Source organism: Erinaceus europaeus, chromosome X, assembly GCF_950295315.1.
Source record: "Erinaceus europaeus chromosome X, mEriEur2.1, whole genome shotgun sequence".
Taxonomy (NCBI): Eukaryota; Metazoa; Chordata; class Mammalia; order Eulipotyphla; family Erinaceidae; genus Erinaceus; species Erinaceus europaeus.
In genome coordinates this window covers 110,083,026-110,104,233 of record NC_080185.1, presented here as the reverse complement: position 1 = coordinate 110,104,233, position 21,208 = coordinate 110,083,026, and the positions used below count along the sequence as shown (strand labels likewise).

General features: G+C 38.6%; 2 pseudogenes; both read left to right on the top strand.

The window, feature by feature from the left end:
• Window positions 1–1,661: 1,661 nt before the first annotated feature.
• Window positions 1,662–4,217, top strand: LOC107523039 (small ribosomal subunit protein eS12-like; annotated as a pseudogene).
• Window positions 4,218–7,183: 2,966 nt separating this feature from the next.
• Window positions 7,184–7,758, top strand: LOC103122181 (RWD domain-containing protein 4-like; annotated as a pseudogene).
• Window positions 7,759–21,208: the final 13,450 nt, after the last annotated feature.

Here is a 21,208-nt window from a genome sequence, read left to right as displayed (position 1 = left end):
CTGAACTGCCTTACAACAACATAATAAAGTCGTATGGCTTTCAGTCAGTTAAGTCAGTTGGCAATTGGTCACAGCAACAAAAGCAACAAGCAACAAAAAGCAAAAAGCAACAAACATACCATCCCAGAAAGGAATGAGAAAGAGCTAAAAAGCACACAAGGAGAGGAGCAGGTAGTAGCGCACACATTACAGTGCGAAAGGACCTGGGTTCAAGCCCCCAGTTCCCACTTGCAGAGGGAAGTTTCAGGAGCAGTGAAAAGTGTGCTGCAGGTCTATCTCTCTCTCTCTCTCTCCTTCCCTCTCATCTTCCCCATCCCTCTTGATTTTGTTGTCTTTATTCAAAGTAAAAAATAAAATAAAATTGGACTGTGAGAAAAAGTCAGATGTCAAAAGTTTTTTTAAAAAATTACTCAAAGAGGGGAGTCGGGCTGTAGCGCAGCGGGTTAAGCGCAGGTGGCACAAAGCACAAGGACCGGCATAAGGATCCCGGTTCGAACCCCGGCTCCCCACCTGCAGGGGAGTCGCTTCACAGGTGGTGAAGCAGGTCTGCAGGTGTCTATCTTTCTCTCCTCCTCTCTGTCTTCCCCTCCTCTCACCATTTCTCTCTGTCCTATCCAACAACGACAACAACAATAATAACTACAACAATAAAACAACAAGGGCAACAAAAAGGGAATAAATAAATAAAATAAATATAAAAAAATTACTCAAAGAGGGGCCAGGCGGTGGCGCACCTGGTTGAGCATACACACTACAGTGAGTAAGGACCCAGGTTCAAGGCCCTGGTCCCCACCCGCAGAGAGAAAGCTTCACAAGTGGTGATGCAGGGCTGCAGGTGTCTCTCTGTCTCTATCCCTCTCTATCACCTCCTTTCCTCTCAATTTATGGCTATCTCTATCAAATAAATAAAGATAGTAAAAAAAAACTTAAAAAAAGATTTTAAAAAAATTACTCAAAGAAAAGCTTTCAAATTTAGCTCCAGTGCTGTGTTATGAAGAAGTAGGGCAATTCATACTAGAAAAAAAAGTATCTTGCTTTTTTACTTTTACAGAGTTGGCATAATATTTACATATATAGGAGAATCCAAAAGACTTTGCCAATGCTGTAATTGAGAAAGACACACAAACAAATGTTCTGCATTTTGCTTATCACCTAGAAAGTATGTGAGACTATGCATATGACTGTATCAAATGTGCTTTTTGAAAATTTTCTAAGTTTACAAATACTGATTTTTTAAAAATTCAATTTACAGCAGAATTTAAGCCATTCTGAATTTTCTTTCTTTGCTATAATGTTAGATAGAAATTTCCATAGTAGTGCTGCATAACACAACAGCCCAAGCTCAGTAATTTATAACACCTTAAAAACATTTTCTTACTGAAGTACTGGTGTGCACTACTCTCCCTTATGCTGTAGGTCTGTAGTTCATCTAGAGGGCTCTTTGGGCTTGAAATGAAATCCAGCTTTTCTCTGTGGATCTTATTTTGTGTCTAGGTTAAGAGAGTAATGGCTATCCGGAGAATATTTTTCTCATTCCTGTGTTCTCTATACAGACATCCCAGATGTCTGTATAGAGAATATTATCTCTTTCCCTTCTGCTGCAAAGGCAGAGGCTCTGTGCACTGCAGATTTGGCTCCACCCATAACCCACTGCCTTAGGCAAGGCAGGCATTGCTGCTGGAGCTGTAATGGAGTGTATTACTGCTTTATATGAGGTGAAGAGGACTACCCTCATTCACCATGGTCTAGCACTGGGAATTTGCAAAGCTGCCAAAGCTTAGGAAAGTAATGCCAACGCTATCTTTGTGTGCTGGCATCCAACTGTATTGAACCTATGTGAGTCAAGTTAGTAGAGGCCCTTTGTGTGGAACACAAAATCTGCCTAACGTAGGGTGAGAACAACAAAGAACTAGGAAAATGGGTAGGTCTCAGTAAAATTGAGAGAGAGGGTAAACCCCAGAAAGTCCTTGGTTGCAACTCAGTGGTAGTTTAGGATTAGCGGAGAGAATCTCAGGCTGAAGATGACATCAAAGAATATTTCAAATGCAATAAAAAAGAAACCTTGGGTACTTATTAAAAATTAAAATAGTAAGACCTCTTTATATCTTGATTTGGAACTTATACACTGCTGCTTCTGTCAACTTTTCATTGTTCAGAGCAAGTCATTTTTTCCATGTCCAAAAATGGACAGAGAAGTACATCACTTCCTTGGAGGTAGGGGCAAGGTAGGTAATAAATATTAATATAAAGACAATCTAGCGTACAACATCCAACCATAATAAAATGAAAGTAGCCTAAAAGTGTGAATTGATTTTAGATGTTCCCAAATATTAATACTAATTATATAATTAGTAATTTGCTGGCAAATGTCTATTCAACCATAAAGAGCTTGTTGAATATTATACTGAATTGAGCCAACATTTTTCTTGTGACTTTTTATTCTCTGTATACTTCAGTAGCTTGAGGAAGAACTATGATAAATGAAAGTTAAGTCGCCATTTTTAGTTGTGTCTTAGGGTGGTTATGTCTCTTTGCTAAAGGGCAACTAAACACAACTACAACTGAAATTAGAAACATGAAAATGAGAAATGAGCCTTGGAAATGAAATATATTTTTTCAAGAAATTGCTTCTAAAAACCAAGCTCTGAGTATTTAATATAATGGCAATTATAGCCTTTGCTAGAAAAGGAAGATCTTAATTGTATCTTTGAACTGTAGGGAGTTTTGTTGGAATGCAACAAACAGTTTCTATCTAGGTACCAAATAAATCTATTTTAAGAAGATATATTTAGTGCTTTTGAATATATGTTAGATTGGTCAGAAATTTTCTTTGTAATCTAAAATTAGCCACTGTTATCTGTTTCATAATGCTATCCAGCTAACTGGAAAACATAATAGTATAACTCATCAGTAATAATAAGCATTAAATATCACTCTCTGGGATCTCATCCAATACCATTCTTAATATACAATAATACTTGTGTCTTTGAATTTTTATTACATGCTAGGTAAAGATCATAATAGTGGCATTTTGTTATTTATATTGTCTTTTATTAAATAGGTTCAAAATGAGTTTCCTTAGAAAGTGTATTTTAAGTTTCTCTCTGTTCTATAATTTTAAGTGACATTCCATTTAATCGACAGAATATTAAATATTCCCTAATAAGTCACATATAAAAAGTTAGGAGGAAAATTACAGTTTAAAATCTAGCTCATCTACTGTTCTACTCTTTATCTGAACTTTGGTGGTGGGTGCAGTGTGGAAATAAATGTTTTAAAATTAAGTCAAGAGAACAGTCTATTTTACACATGTTGAGGGGATCTACCAACCTGTCTTCCCATTACACAGATTTTCTCATTTATTACATTTAATGTGGGTGAGTGTCAGACAGTGGTATACCTGATTGAACACACACTTTACCTCACACAAGAATCTGAGTTCAAGCCCCCAGTCTGTACCTTCTCGGGGGTGGGGAGGGAGGAGTTTCATAAGCCCTAAAGCAATGTTGCCAGAGTCTCCTTCTCTCTCCCTAACCCTCTAAATATCTCTCTTCTATCAAAAAATAAGAAGATTGAACTTTTTAAAAAAATACTTTCACGTTAGTATCCCTTGGGATTCATAATGTCTGTTACTTATGGATATGTGACTCATTCCTCTAATTATTAAGAACTATATATCAGAACCAGTAATATCAGAAATTCTTTGCTTTCTATTGCCATTCCTGTCTCACTCTCCCAAACTCTTTGTTATCATCAAGACAAGTAATTTGGGAGAGGGAGGGAGGGAGAGGGACTGAGGGAGAGAGAGAGAGAGACAGAGAGACAGAGAGAGAGAGAGAGAGAGAGACTGACCGACCAGAGCAAAACTCAGGTGGTGCCAGGGATTGAGCCTATGACTTTGGGGGCCTCGAACATGCAAGCCTCATACGCTAGCAGGCTGAACTAGCTCCCCAGCCAACTCCTGAGCTTTTTTTTCCTCAGCAACTCAACTAACAGTCTCTAAACCAAGAAGACTTTCTTCTGTGATTATATATACTCAAAGTCTAAGTCAGCATCTGGCAGGATTCACTCATGAGTGCGTGAAACAAAAGTATAATAAAAAAGAAGAATCTGTTGTAAATTTTTTGTTTCCTAATGTTTCATATTCCCATTCTTTAGGTGTTGGACATACATTTAAAGACATTTGGAGACGGTCATGTATCATTCCCTGTGAATGATGTAGCTGAATCGAGTCATCTGTAATGGCTCAAGTGCCTGTGCATCACTTACAAAGATTATTGATTACAACAATGAACGGAAGTGTCTTATACTTTAGAAGTGGGTAAAATGACCTTGAGCAAGACAGCTATCTACTTCTAAGAGACCAAACTGATTAATCCATGTCAACATCTATAGATTTCACCTTCAACTCTGCTGGTTTTCCAAGACTATCTGGCACTAGGCCTGAAGCAGACAGAGCAGAATAGGAAGACTTTGACACTGTCTTATATTATGGTGACTCAGTTCATATCTGAAGAACTGTATCAGAATACAAAAAAATAAAGTGGATAAAAATGTCAGGAGACATGAAGAAGAACATGTTTCATTAAAATTTCATCTCTAGTGTGTATCTCAAGAGGTTCTAATATTTGAGCATTCTGTGAGACAGCTAATAAAATAATGTCATTGATATACTTGTAGGTTGGGAGGTGAGCATGAAGGTTTTCAGCAAAAAGTATTAGTTGTCTGTGTGCACGGGAATGAGATTTTATTTTGCATGTTACAGAAGAAAGCCACTTTTAATTTTCTGTCTTAGCCAGGGCTTAAGCATTCTGAGTCAATGTTTTCAGAGGCACTGTAGCCCTAGTACACAGACTATCAGGGGCTCAGGTCTGGTGTGCATGAATGGCAAGGCAGGCACCCTCCCAAGTGAGCTATCTTGCCGGCCAAGAGAATGACTTTTTTTTTCAAACCTAAATGTATTTCACTTCTGCTTCTTCATTGTCCCCCATTTATTTGTTGCCATCTTTGGATTTTGAGAAATTGGACTATTTGTTTTTGGTTAATGTTTTTCCTTCTTCAGTCAGGAAAACAAACTGCTGAAAGACTTTACTAAAGCTATCTCTTATCTGGTATTGTGAGATCCATAAACACTGCTGGGAAAATAGTTCACCCCTTGTTGTGGGACTGAATCTTCTTTAGGTTCAATTCTGGGAGCCAGGGTCATGCTCCGGCTAGGTGCTTTCATCTGTAATCGTATGGGAACCCCCAGCTGCATGAATTCTCACGTGGTATGTGGGCTGCACGCCAGTGACAGAACAGAGTTGCTGTGTTCTTGAACTTGAATGGGAATGCCTTCAAACCCAACGTCACTTTAAAGTATGTATGTATGTAAGTATGTATGTATGTATGTATGTATGTATGTATGTATGTATGTATGTATATATGTATTATATGAGAAACAGTGCACTTTAGCATATGATAGTGCCAGGGATTGAACTTGGACCCTGCATCGCCCCCCCCCAGGTATCTAAGACCTATGTTCTAAAAGCCAGATGCTACTTTTAAATAAAAACGCATTCAGGTGGAGGCTGGCCACTTCTATCTATCAGGAATGTCATTACAAGACCTCTTGTGGGCACTCTTAGGACCTTGCCCTCACCATAAAGCAGCTATGGTAGGAACTGCCCCAGTCTCCAAAGGGAGGCTGGGGTATCATGTGCTGCCACTTGAGGAAAACTGGTTCTCAAATGAGTGCAGCCTGCACTATTCCCAACTATGACCATGAGCTGCGAGTTCAGACCAATAGGGACTTAGAGGCTACATAGACTCTGGTGCTAAATATATATAGGCCCTGGATCGGGTGGATAGAGGTAGACAGTAAATTCTATATACAAAATATTTTCAAGAATGGGAGCTACTCTCTGTCCTAATCCAACTCTCTAGCCATTTTCTCTACTCTGACACCATTTTTCAGACAATGTTTTTATCCAACTTCATGCTAGCTATAAACTCAAGCAAAAACTTGCTAGCTTTCTTCCACTCTAAGATCCTGAATCCCATCTACTCTGTTCCTACTTTTTGGTTCCTGTTTATTAACCATTTTGTCTCACTTTATGTCCTGCCAACTTCCAGGCACCAAGATGCCGATGCTACCATGATTCCACCCTGGCTTCTCTGGGTAGACAACTTCACCAATGTGTCCTGGAACCTCACCTCTTCGGAGTTCCACCCCACTAGGGAAAGATAGACAGGCTGGGGTGTGAATCGACCTGGCAATACCCAAATCCTGCAGAGAAGCCATTACAGAAGCCAGAACTCTTACTTGTGCACCCCCAAAACTTTGATCCATACTCCCAGTGGGGAAGAAGTGACAGGAGGAAGAGGATTAGAGGGCTCTGAACTCCAGTTCTATCAGAACCCGCAGAGAGAGAGGATGAAAAGGGGAGAGATATTTGGATATAGTAATAGGGTTATGTGTGGCTTGAAAGGGAAGAAAGGACTGGACCTGGAAGAAAAAGGGGGCAATTATGTACAAAGGTCGACAGATAGTTGTAGAGATGACAGTTAAGCCATATCTGTAACCTTGGGAGAACCATGGGGTTTGCAATGGAGGGACTTGGGATTCAGAACTCTGGTGATGGGAACAATGTGGAATAATCATACCCTTGCTGACATGTAATTTTGTAAATCAATATTGAATTGCTAATAATTTTTTAAGTCAGGAGGAGGCACACAGCATCTATATAAGTTTGTCTAAAGCAGTCTCTAACTATATTTGACAATAGAGATTATCCTTGGTGAGAAATAGTCTAGGACACTTTATGTATAAAAATGCGCAAAGGAAAGATTAGTGGAATGTTAAACCAACAAAGAAGATTAAAGACATTTTTAGGGCCAGGAAATTCAGTATGTCTGAGGCCTCAGAGGACACGATCCAGTCCTGGAAGCACTTCAGGTCAGATTTCTCTTTTGTCCTCCTCTCATTCTTTCTCATTATAAATAAAATTTTAAAAGCACAACAGAGGCCCTCTGGCTCCCCACCCACAGCCCCCAGCTGGTGGCTCCGTGCTGCTGGAGAGGAAGGGCTGCACTTGGTTCCAGGCTTGCAGGTGGTGCCCCCGCAACCAAGTGTGGGAAGGGAAACACATCTGCATGAGGGTCTCTAGCTTTCTTTGGGTGGTTGATATTGCCCATTGGGGGCGACTCCCAATTGGTGCAATGAGTGCCAACAAGGACCAAGAGATGGAACTAGAAGCATTACATTCTATTTATGCAGGAGATGAAAGTTTTTGGGAATTAAGTCCAATTTCCTTTCAATATAGGATAGGTGAAAATGGTGATCCCAAAGCCTTCTTAATAGAGATCTCTTGGACAGAAATATATCCCCAGACACCTCCAATTATATCTATTAATGCTTTTTTTAACAACACAATCTGTAAATCAGAGTATATTAGCCAAGGTGCAAGAAGACGTGGAAGTTAATCTCGGGACTGCTATGAACTACACATTGTTTTAATATACCAAGGACAACAAAGAGCTGTTCATGGAGAACCCCCATTCTGTTAATTTCACAATATCCATAAGCAATATCATCTTGGTTGAAACTCTTAGTACAGCCCGATCAAGTAAGAAAAAAGACAAAAAGGAGCAACTTTCAAAAGCCCAGAAACATAAGCTGGCAGATAAAACAGATCACAAAGATGAACTTCCCAGAGGATGGAACTGGGTTGATGTGGTCAAACATCTATGCAAACTGGCTCTAAGGATGAAGAATAAATAGCACTTGGAATTTGAGATGAGATAACGTCATCCTTTGGAAAGTAAACTGGGTTCAAAATCTTTCATGACTCTTTCTGGCACTGAGGTGGTTTATTATAAAACACAACTTTTATTTTTTTTACATTTCTTTATTGGGGGATTAATGTTTTACATTTGATAGTAAATACAATAGTTTGTACATTTCTCAGTTTTTCACATAACAATATAACCCCCACTAGGTCTTCTGTCATCCTTTTTGGACCAGTATTCCTCCACCCACCCACCCCAGAGTCTTTTACTTAGGTGCAATACACCAACTCCACTGCAGGTTCTACTTGTGTTTTCTCTTCTGATCTTGTTTTTCAACTTCTGCCTGAGAGTGAAATCATCTTATATTCATCTTTCTGTTTCTGACTTATTGCACTTAACATTATTTCTTCAAGCTCCATTCAAGATGAGCTGAAAACGGTGAAGTCACCATTTTTAATAGCTGAGTAGTATTCCAGTGTGTATTTATACCATGACTTGCTCAGCCACTCATCTGTTGTTGGACACCTAGGTTGCCTCCAGGTTTTGTCTATTAGAAATTGTGTTGCTAAGAACATAGGTAAGAACACAAATCTTTTTGGATGGGTATGTTGGGTTCCTTAGGGTACATCCCCAGGAGAGAAATTGCAGGATCATAGGGTAGGTCCATTTCTAGCCTTCTGAGAGTTCTCCAGACTGCTCTCCACAGAGGATGGACCATTTTACATTCCTACCAACAGTGCAGGAGGGTTCCTTTGACCCCACAACCTCTCCAGCATTTGTTGCTGCTATCTTTTCTGATCTATGACATTCTCACAGGAATGAAGTGGTATCTCCTTGTCTTTATTTGCATTTCTCTGACCATCAAAGACTAGGATAATTTTTTCATGTGTTTCTCAACCTTTTGGATCTCTTCTGTGGTGAATATTCTGTCCATGTCCTCTCCCCATTTTTAGATGGGGTTATTTGTTTTCTTGTTGAGTTTGGCAAGCTCTTTATATATTTTGGTTATTAGCCTATTGTCTGATGTATGGCATGTAAAGATCTCCCATTCTGTGAGAGGTCTCTTGGTTCGGGTAGTGGTTTCTTTTGCTGTGCAGAAGCTTTTTAATTTAATGTAGTCCCAGAGGTGTATACTTGCCTTAGTCTTCTTTGTAATTGGATTCTTTTCATTGAAGGTGTCTTTAAAATTTATGTGGAAAAGACTTCTGCCAATATTTTCCTCTTAGTATCTGATAGTTTCTGGTTTAACATCCAAGTCCTTGATCCACTTGGAATTTACTTTTGTGTTTGGTGAAATATAGTGATTCAGTTTCATTTTGCACATTTCAACCCATTTATCCCAACAGCATTTGTTGAAGAGATTCATCTTTCCCCATTTAATAGTCTGTGCACCTTTGTCAAAGATCAGATGTCCATAGGTGTGACGACTTACTTTTGGGCTCTCAATTCTATTCCACTGGTCAGTCTGACTATTCATGTTCCAGCACCAAGCAGTTTTGATGACAACGGCCCTATAATACAATTTGAGATCTGGAAGTGTGATACCTCCAGTTCTGTTCTTTCTTCTCAAGTTTCTATTGGCAATTCTAGGTCTTTTCTGGTTCCAGATAAACATTTGTAGCATTTGCTCTATTCTCCTAAAAAATATGTTTGGGATCTTGATGGGGATAGCATTAAATATTTATGTGGTTCTGGGTAGTATATTCATTTTGATGATGCTAATTCTTCCAACAGATGACTGTGGAATATCTTTCCACTTCTTTGTGTCTTCTTCTATTTCCTTGAGTAGTGATGCATAATTTTTCATATACAAGTCTTTCACTTCTTTGGTTAGGTTTATTCCAAGATATTTTATTGTTTTGTTGCTATAGTAAACGGAATTGATTTCTGGATTTCATCTTCTTCTAACTTAGTGTTTGCATAGAGGAATACCACTGACTTTTGAATGTTAATTTTGTAGCCTGATACCTTACTGTATTGCCTGATGATTTCCAAAAGCTTCTTGGTAGATACTTTAAGCTTTTCTATGTATACTATTATGTTGTCTGCAAATGGGGAGAGTTTGACTCCTTCTCTTCCTATCTGTATCCCTCTAATTCCTTGCTCCTGCCTGATTGCTATGGCAAGAACTTTCAACATTATGTTGAATAGTAATGGTGATAGTGGGAAGCCCTGTCTTGTGCCTGATCTGAGGGGAAATGCTTCCAGTTTTTCACCATTGAGTATGATATTGGCTGTGGGTTTGCTATATATAGCCTCTACTATCTTCAGGAATTTTCCATCTATTCCTATTTTTTGTAGTATTTTGATCATAAAAGGATGCTGGATTTTGTCAAAGGCTTTCTCTGCCTCTAATGATATGACCATGTGTTTTTTGGTCTTGCTTTTATTGATGTAGTGGATCACGTTGTTTGATTTACATATATTAAACCAAACTTGCATCCCTGTGATTAACCCCACTTGGTCATGATGAACAATCTTTTTAATATACTGCTGTATCCAGATGGCTAAAATTTTGTTCAATATTTTAACATCTATATTCATCAGAGATACTGGTCTGTAATTTTCTTTTTTGGTTGTGTCCTTATCTGCTTTTGATATCAGAGTTATGTTGGCTTCATAGAAGCTGGAAGGGAGTATTCCTGTGTGTTCAATCTTCTGGAAGACTTTTATTTATTTATTTACTTTATTTATTTTTTATTTAAGAAAGGATTAATTAACAAAACCATAGGGTAGGAGGGGTACAACTCCACACAATTCCCACCACCCAATCTCCATAACCCACCCCCTTCCCTGATAGCTTTCCCATTCTCTATCCTTCTGGGAGCATGGACCCAGGGTCATTGAGGGTTGCAGGAGGTAGAAGGTCCGGCTTCTGTAATTGCTTCCCTGCTAAACATGGGCGTCGACTGGTCGGTCCATACTCCCAGTCTGCCTCTCTCTTTCCCTATTAGGGTGTGTCTCTGGGGAAGCTGAGCTCCAGGACACATTGGTGGGGTCTTCAATCCAGGGAAGCCTGGCCAGTATCCTGGTGGCATCTGGAACCTGGTGATTGAAAAGAGAGTTAACATACGAAGCCAAACAAATTGTTGAGCAATCATGGACCCAAATCTTGGAATAGTGAGAGGAAGTGTTAGGGAGGTACTCACTGCAAACTCTAGTGTACTTCTGCTTTCAGGTATATATTTTGCAGTAGTTTATGGATATGTGTGAACATAAGCTCTCTCTCACAGAAACTGGTGTATATCTAGGTTATGGGACTTTGTTAGAAAGTGAACCACCTGAGATGAAATTAGAGTGTACTATAAAAGTAAAGGTCTCACCCGAGTAATGAAGCTGAAGGGTTGTCATTCCACACGTGAAGTCTCTGGACACAGTCTGAGGTAAAGCATGTTGAGGTGGCAATCGTTGCGTTGGTTAGGTTGTGATCGGCGGATGCAATATTATTTGGTATGGACTGGGGGAGGCATACGGGAAAGTGGGCCCTATCCAAGGGTTCCAGGACTGGGGGAAGTAGGGGCTCTATAGTGGAGATGTGAGGTTCCTACTGTCTTAAGGTTCAAAAAGACTATCGATAGTTAATGTTATCATCACATTATTTGGTAATTGGGTTAACTTTGAAAAGTCCTTTTGTTAGGGTATGCTGTACAGTGTCCAGTATCTTGTATATAGCTGTGCTATTGGATGCTTCTAATCTACTTGGTCTAGGCTTTTGAGAGAGTCTGCATATCAAATACACAGCCTATATATTAAAAAGATTCAGTTTGTGTTTTCAAAAACTTTGAGACATACAGTTGATTTTCCCCCTCTCATATTAATTAACTACTGATTTATATGTCTACATTTTGCTAGGAGTGTACATAAACACCATTCCCACCACCAAAAGACTGTGACCCATCCCTCCCACCCACTTCCACCCCCCACTGGCCCAGGAAGCTGCATGTATACACCTCACCACAGGGTTTTTACTATGGTGCCCTACTTACAATTTGGTCAGGTCCTGCTTTTAGTTTCCCTTTCAGATCTTCTTAGTCAACTTCTGTTGATGAGTGGGATCATCCCATACTCATCTTTATCTTTCTGACTTAGCTCACTTAACATAATTCCTTCTAGCTCTGTCCAAGATGGGTCAGAGAAGGTGGGTTCATTGTTCTTGATAGCTGCATAGTATTCCATTGTGTATATATACCACAGCTTTCTCAGCCACTAATCTGTTGTTGGGCACCTGGGTTGCTTCCAGGTTTTAGCTATTATGAATTGTGCTGCTATGAACATAGGAGTACACACCTCTTTTTGGTTGGGTGTTATGGAGTCCTTGGGGTATAACCCCAGGAGAGGAATTACTGGATCATATGGAAGGTCCATGTCTAGCCTTATGAGAGTTTTCCAGACTGCTCTCCACAGAGGCTGTACCATTTTACATTCCCACCAGCAATGTAAAAGGGTTCCTCTGTCCCCACATCCTCTCCAGCATTTGTTGCTGCTGTCCTTTTTGATGTATGCCATTCTTACAGGAGTGAGGTGGTATCTTAGTGTTGTCTTAATGTGCATTTCTCTGACAATCAGTGACTTAGAGCAGTTTTTCATACGTTTGTTAGCCTTTTGGATCTCCTCTGTAGTGAATGTTTTGTTCATATCCTCTGCCCATTTTTGGATGGGATCATTTGCTTTTTTGGTGCTAAGTTTGCTGAGCTCTTTATATATTTTGGTGATTAGTTTCTTGTCTGATATATGGCATGTGAAGATCTTCACTCATTCTGTGAGGGGTCTCTCTGTTTGTTTAATAGTTTCTTTGGATGTGCAGAAGCTTTTCAATTTGATGTAGTCCCATTGGTTTGTTTCTGCTTTAGTCTTCCTTGAATTTGGGTTTGATTCATCAAAGATGTCCTTGAGGTGTAGGTGGGAAAGTGTTTTACCAATGTTTTCCCCTAAGTATTTGATTGTTTCTGGTCTGACATCTAGGTCTTTGATCCATTTGGAGTTGATTTTTGTTTCTGGTGCGATAAAGTGGTTCAATTTCATTCTTCTGCATGTTACAACCCAGTTTTCCCAGCACCATTTATTGAAGAGAGCCACCTTTTTCCATTTAATCCTGTGGGCCCCCTTATCAAAGATTAGATGTCCATAGGTGTGGGGATTTATTTCTGGGCTTTTAATTCTGTTCCACTGGTCTGTGTGCCTATTTTTGTTCCAGTACCATGCTGTTTTGATGATGATGGCTTTATAATATATATTAAGGTCTGGGAGTGTGATGCCTCCATTTCTGTTTCTTTTCTGTAAGATGGTTTTGGCAATTCTAGGTGTTTTCATGTCCCAGATAAATGATTGTAGTGTTTTTTCTATTTTCTTAAAGAAGCTTGGTGGAACTTTGATGGGCATTGCATTAAATTTGTATATGGCTCTGGGGAGAATATTCATTTTGATGATATTTATTCTTCCAATCCTTGAGCATGGTATATCTTTCCATTTCTTGTTATCAGTTTCTATTTCCTTGAGTAGCGACTCATAGTTTTCAGCATACAAGTCTTTCACTTCTTTGGTCAACTTTATTCCTAGGTATTTGATTGATTTTGCTGAAACAGTAAATGGGAGTGATTTCTGGATGTCTTCTTCTTCAGATTTAGTGTTTGCATAAAGAAATGCCACTGAATTTTGTACATTGATTTTGTAACCTGATACCTTGCTATATTGCCTAATAACTTCCAATAATTTTCTGCTGGATTCTTTAGGTCTTTCTATGTATACTATCATATCATCTGCAAATAGTGAGAGCTTGACTTCTTCCCTTCCAATCTGTATCCCTTTGATTTCTTTCTCTTGCCTGATTGCTATGGCAAGAACTTCCAATACTATGTTGAAGAGTAACGGTGACAGTGGACAGCCCTGTCTAGTCCCCGATCTGAGGGGGAATGCTTTTAGCTTCTGTCCATTGAGTATGATATTGGCTGTAGGTTTGCTATATATAGACTCCACTATCTTGAGGAATTTCCCATCTATTCCCATTTTTTGTAGAGTTTTGAGCATGAATGGGTGTTGGATCTTGTCAAAGGCTCTCTGCATCTATTGTGATAATCATGTGGTTTTTGGCTTTGCTTTTATTGATGTGGTTAATGACACTGATTGACTTACATATGTTGAACCAGCCTTGCATTACTGGGATGATTCCCACTTGGTTGTGATGAACAATCTTTTTGATATGTTGCTGTATCCGGTTGGCCAAGATCTTGTTTAATATTTTGGCATCTATGTTCATCAGAGATATTGGTCATTAGTTTTCCCTTTTTTGTTCTGTCCCTATCAGCTTTTGGTATCAGGGTGATGTTGGTTTCATAGAAGGTGGAAGGGAGTATCCCTGTTTCCTCAATCTTATGGAATAGCTTAAGAAGTATGGGTATTAACTGTTTCCTGAAAGTTTTGTAGAATTCATTTGTGAAGCCATCTGGTCCAGGACTTTTGTTGTTGGCTGATTCTTAATCACGGTTTCAATTTCTTTGTCTGTGATTGCTGCGTGTAGATTTTGTAGTTCTCCTTGTTTCAGTTTTGGAAGGGCATATGTTTCTAGGAATTGTTCCATTTCTTCCAGATTCTCTAGCTTGATGGCATATAGTTCTTTATAGAAGTTTTGCAGGATTCTCTGGATTTCTGTGGCGTCAGTTGTGATATCTCCTCCATCGTTTACAATTCTATTAATTTGAGTCTTCTCTCTTTTTTGTTTGGTGAGTCTGGCTATGGGTTTGTCAATTTTGTTTAATCTTTCAAAGAACCAACATTTGGCTTCATTGATCTTTTGTATGGTTCTTTTATTTTCGATGTTGTTTATTTCTGCTCTAACTTTAGTGATTTCTGTCCTTCTGGTTGCTTTAGGGTTCCTTTGCTTCTCTTCCTCTAAGTCCTTGAGTTGTGCAGTAAGGTCGTTCATTTGAGCTTCTTATTGGTGTTTAATATGTGATTGTATGGCTATAAGTTTCCCTCTCAGTACTGCTTTAGCTGTGTCCCAAATATTTTGATAGGTTGTGTCTTCATTTTCATTTCGTTTCCAGGCACATTTGAATTTCTTGCTTGAGTGAGTCTCTGACCCAGTGGTTCTTAAAGAGTATGCTGTTTAGTTTCCAAACTCTGTGACTTTTAATAATTTTCTGTTTGTTGTTAACTGTTAGTTTTACTCCACTGTGGTCTGAGAAGATACTTGGGATGATTTCAATGCTCTTGAATTTATTGATGCTGTCTTTGTGGCCTAACATTTGGTCTATCCTTGAATATGTGTTATGTGGATTTGAAAAGAAGGTGTATTTCAGTTTTTGGGGTGGAGGAGTCTGAAAATGTCCAAGAGGTCTAGTCTGTCAATCTCTTCATTCAATTCTCTTGTATCTTTATTGGTTCTCTGCTTTGTTGATCTGTCTAAGTGTGAGAGTTGGGTACTGAAGTCTCCCACTATTATTGTATTACTGTTGATGTATTTTTGAAATTCTTTCAGTAGGTGCTTAATGTATTTAGATGGTTCCTCATTGGGTGCAGAGATGTTAATAATTGTTAAGTCTTCTTGGCTGATTGATCCTCTAATCATTATGTAATATCCTTACCTATCTTTTATTACTTTATTTAATTTAAAATCTATCGTGTCTGAGATGAGAATGGCTGTTTCTGCCCTTTTTTGTGGTCCGTTAGCCTGTATGATAGTTTTCCATCCTTTCACTGTAAGTCTGTGTTTATCTTGTTGTGACAGATGGGATTCTTGCAAGCAGCATATGGTTGGATTATGTTTTCTCATCAATCCCCCCACCCTGTGCCTTTTGATGGGTGAGTTTAAGCCATTGACATTTATTGATATTATGGATTTAATGTATTGTAGTGCCATTGTTCAAAAAAAATTTGTTTGCTCTGATAGATTGCAAGTATTAAAGTGATGTTCTTGTTTATAAGAGGTCTTTTAGAACCTCTTTCAGGGCCGGCTTGGTGATGGTTGCCTCCTTTAACTGTTGTTTGTCTAAGAAGGTTTTGATCCCTCCATCTAGTTTGAATGAAAGTCTAGCAGGATATATTATCCTTGGTTGAAACCCTTTTTCATTCAGGGCTTGATAGATATCTTGCCATTCCCTTCTGGCTTTTAGAGTTTGAGTGGAGAAGTCTGCAGATAATCTTATGGGTTTTCCCTTGTATGTGACTTTTTGTTTCTCTCTTGCAGCCTTTAGGATCCTTTCTTTATCCTTACTTCTTCTCATTGTGACTATGATGTGTCCTGGTGTCTTCTGGTCTGGGTTGATTCTGTTTGGTACTCTCTGGGCCTCTTGAATCTTGATGTCCTTTCTGTTATTCAGGTCTGGGAAGTTTTCTTCCATTATTTCCTCTAGAATGTTTGCTTCCTCTTCCTCTCTTTCTTCCTCTGGCAGGCCAATTATATGAATGTTACTTCTTTTGAGACCATTCCATTTGTCTCTGTTGTTGTTTTCAGTGTCTCTCAATCTCTTTTTAAGCTCTTTCACCTCTTTCTTTGTTTTCTCTAACTCATCCTCTGTCTGACTAATTCTGTTTTCTGCTTGTCTGCTTTCCCTTGCCTCAGCTTCTTTCTCCATTACAGCTATTTCAGCTTTCAGTTCTCTAATTGCCTCAAGATAATTAGTATTTTCCTTGGGGGTCTCAACTGTTGTTTCCCTAATACTGCCATCCCTTTCCTCCAATCTTGTTTTCATTTCTGTGATTAATAAGTTTATTATTGCTTGCATACTTTTCTTATCTATGGTTACTTCTGGCTGATTTGTAGTTTCTTCTGGGCTCTTGTCTTCATTCATTGGAGTAGCAGTTTTATTTGTTTTTGATCTACCCATTTTTTTGATTTATGTGTTTCTTTTTTTAATGCTCTGTTGTTCCTCAGTTGTGTCTGGAGTACAAGTAACACTGTATTAAATACCTTTATGACAATTGCACTCACCAACCTTAGGAATTACAGTAGCAACTGAAGCAAGTATTGAAGTAGTTTAATCGTTACCAGTTAGCCAAACAATTTCTCCAGTCCGTGAAAAAATAGTAACCAAATCCCAGTGAAGAAGAAAGAGAAAAGAAAGAAAGGATAGCAAGAATATACAGTTATGCAAATCTACTATCCACTGTATATTCTAGGGGTAACAAGAGGGGAAAGGGAAGTAGAGCAGAGATACACACATAGAGAGTCCACTCTGAGTCAGATTTCTTCCCCAAAATAATTCACAAATTCAGAAAGGCAAAGAAGAAGGAAGAAGTATATGACAAGATTAAAAAAAAAAAGAGAGAGAGAGACAAGAGAGAGAAAAGGGAAAAGATAAGAAAAAGATCTGTAATTAAAGAGCAGTGAAAGGAAATTCCCAAATGTGTATCAGTGAATTCAAAAAAGCACAGTTTGGTGGTGTGGGGGCTGGGGGATGTGACTTTGGAAGGTATAGGATTAAGAAGTAGGGATGACAAGAATGAGAAAAAGAAAAAAAAATAAAAGAGAGAGAAAAAAAGAAAAAGATAAGAAAAAGAACAGTCATTAAAGGGCAGTGAAAGGAAAGGGTTTTTTTTAATGTATTTACTTTTAATTATTTAATTAGCTATGCGGGGTGAGGTGGGGGGGTTGGTTACTTAGAAAGAAAAAAGGTCAGAGGTTTCAGAAGGGTATAGACTTAGAATTAATGATACTCCCTGGTGGGACAGGAATTTGGTAAAGAAAAGGAGCTCCTAGCAGGGCATCCTGCTAGGAGGTGGTCCCCAGGGACTGGTTATGGGTGGCAGCCGGGAAGGAGGTATGCTTGAAAATTAAAAGGAAGAAAAAAAATTTTCCCCCTTTTTTCCCTACTCTAATTCTTAACCGAAATTAAGTTATAGTCACCTCCTTGGTGTCACTGCTAGGACCCCTTATTGGCTGGCCTGCTAAAGGCAGAAAATCCTACCGTTTCCAGGAGATGTGGTCGGAGCTCAACCACTAGCAGCTTCTCAGTCCGCCATCTTCCCTGGAAGACTTTTAAAAGGTTTTATAGAATTCATTTGTAAAATCATCTGCTCCAGAACTTTTATTCTTGGGAAGGTTTTCGATAACTTTCAGTTTTGTTGGCTGTGATGGGCCTGTTCATATTATCTAGTTCTTCTTTATTTAATTTTTGGAGTTCGTAGGTCTATAGGAAATCATCCATTTCTTCCAGGTTCTCTAGCTTGGTGGCATATAGTTGTTCATAGAAGCCTCACGTGATACGTTGAATTTCTGTGGTTTCTGTTGTGATATCTCCTCTTTCATTTACAATCCGATTCATTTGGGTCTTCTCCCTTCTTTGTTTTGTGAGTCTGGCTAAAGGTTTGTTGATTTTGTCCACTCTTTCAAAGAACCAACATTTACTTTCATTGATCTTTTGTATAGTTTTCTTATTTTCAATGTTATTGATTTCTGCCCTAACTTTAGTTATTTCTGTCCTTCTGGTTGCTTTAGGGTTCCTTTGTTCTTCTTTTTTCTAGGTTTTTAAGGTGTGCAATCAGGTTGTTTATTTGTGATTTTTCTTGTTTCCTAATGTGTGCTTGAATGACTATGAACTTCCCTCTCAGTACGCCTTAGTTGTGTCCCAAATATTTTCATAGCTTGTGTCTTCATTTTCATTGAACTCTTGAAATGTTTTGATTTCTTCCTTGATTTCCTCTTTGACCCAGTAGTTGTTAAGGAGTGTACTGTTGAGCTTCCACATTTTGGGACTGTTACTAATCTTTTTGTTGATTGTTAAGTATTAGTTTCATTCCACTGTGGTCTGAGAAGATGCTTGGGATGATTTCAATGCTCTTGAATTGGCTGATGCTGTCTTTGTGGCCTAACGTATTGTCTATCCTTGAGAATGACCCATGTGGACTTGAGTAGAATGCGTATTCCAATTTCTTGGAGTGAATGACTCTGCAGATGTCCAATAGTTCTAGTTTATCTATCTCCTCATTAAGCTCCCTCATTTCTTTATCAATTTTCTGCCTGGATGATCTGTCAAGTTTAGAGAGTGGGGTGTTGAAGTCCCCTACTATGACTGTGTTGCTGTTAATATACTGTTGTAGCTCTTTCATCTTCAATGAGATGGCTTCTTATTGGGTGCATAGATGTTAATAATTGTTAAGTCCTCTTGATTGACTGATCCTCTGAGCATTAAGTAATATCCATTCCTATCTTTTAAAATTTTATTTAAAGTCTATCGTGTCAGATATGAGAATAGCTGTTCCTGCCCTTTTTTGTGGGTCATTGGCTTGTATGATAGTTTTCCATCCTTTCACTTTGAGTCTGTGTTTGTCTTGTTAAGTAAGGTGGTTTTCCTGTAGACTGCATGTTGTTGGGTTGAAAACACAACTTTTTTATGTTTCTTATGTAAAAAAATGTTGTAAGCTAAAAAGTCATAATAAGATCTGGCTGGTTGCACTAACTGATTTTCACAAACTTGCCTTAATAAAAGGTGAAAATGTTGTTAGCATACTTTATGCAGCCTGTTGGATATTGTAAGTGAACAGACAGGGGAAATAAAATATAATCATTGTTAATTTATATGACCTTAAAAAAAAAAAAAGCACAACAGAAGACATTTTTAGTGGCCAAAGTTTCACTCTCACTTTTAGCTGACACCTGAAATGTAGGCACTATTCATTCCTTCCTGCTACATGAAAGGGGTGATTACCACAGGGTCCCCTCTACTTTCTATCAGTCTTGTGAGTTTCAGCTTCCATTAAAATGGCCAGTAAGAAACCACAGTCTGATATGGGAGCATAACTATGGCATTTCTTCTCTCCAAAAAATAAGAGTTGCTAGAATATCAGTCACACTGAATCTTGGAAAGAGAATGGAACAGCATATGGAACTTATTTCCCTTCAGAAGCCCCCAATAAAAATAATCTCGTTATTAAATCACATGCCATTAGCCAGTAATGGTGACTGCAGATTATTTTACAAGATTGTTTCCTTATGTCATTTCATTTAGCCCCCAAAACAGCTGCGTGAAGAATGTATTGTAACTATTTTATAACGTAGAGCAATTTACAAAGAGAAACAAAGGTGGTGATGTGGAGAGAAGCCATTTGAGCAGAGGCTATCTAAAGCCATGGAGTGTCGTCATCTGGTTGGCTTCTTTCTACCATATTATGTTTGGTGGCACTAAAGGTTTTCAAGAAGTTTTTCACTGCATACGAAATAGAATTTAAGAACTGCTCTACCCCAGAGTGTGAGTGGGTATATGTCTGCTTTCACAATTTTTTTTTTAATATTAGGAAAGAGCTTAAGGTCACAGTTCATCAACTATATTATAACTGTATTGTCTCTCTGTCCTGGGGAAGTCCCTAGTCAGGCTTGCAAATCAGGAATCTAACACTCTTTTCACACCATGAGCTCCCTTCTTCAGATGATTTTTGAGCTAGCTTAAGTAATTTACTAAAAATCCTTTTCAAAATTATTCATATGCTCTAACTGCATGATTATACTGAACTAAACATTTAACAACAGGCATTTAAAAATGCTCTTTTAACTCAAAAGTATTGTGGATGCAGACACAACAAAAACAAGAGATGTGTTAATGAATGTGTTAGTGAAGAGATGTGTTAATGTTCCTCCATCTTAATATTCTCTTACTGTAATCATCTCTGTGAATGGAAAGAATAGCATCATCAATGACTACACAATAGCAAAACAAGAATTTCTGAGTGTTTCCAATATTCTTGGTCTCCTTTAAAAAAATTATGTATAAAGAGGCAACACTGACAAAACCATAGGATAAGAGGGGTACAACTTTGCACAATTCCCACCACCAGAACTCTGTATCCCATTCCATCCCCTGATAGCTTTCCTATTCTTTAACCCTCTGGGAGTATGGACCCAAGGTCATTGTGGGATACAGAATGTGGAAGGTCTGGCTTCTGTAGTTGCTTTACCGCTGAACATGGATGTTGACATGTCAATCCATACTCCTTGCCTGTCTCTCTCTTTTCCTAATTGTGGGGTTCTGGGGAATTGGAGCTCCAGGACACATTGGTGGGGTTGTCTGTCCAGGGATGTCTGGTGGGCATCATGCTAGCATCTGGAACTTGGTGGTTGACAAGAGAGTTAACATACAAAGCCAAACAAATTGTTGACCAATCATGGACCTAAGGGCTGGAATAATGCAGATGAATAGTTGGGGGGTCCTCCATTTTGTAGATAGTAGTAGGCAGATTTTAGTTATATTCCAAAGGGCCTGTGGCTATACTAGTTTTTTTTTTTTTTGGCCTCCAAGGTTATTGCTGTGGCTCGGTGCCTGCACCACAAATCCACTGCTCCTATAGGCTATCCCCCCTTTTTGTTGCCTTTGTTGTTATTATTTTTTATCATTGTTGTGGTTATTTTTTATTATTGTTGTTATTGATGTCGTTGTTGTTGGATAGGACAGAGAGAAATGGAGAGAGGAGGGGAAGACAAAGAGGGGGAGAGAAAGACAGATACCTACAA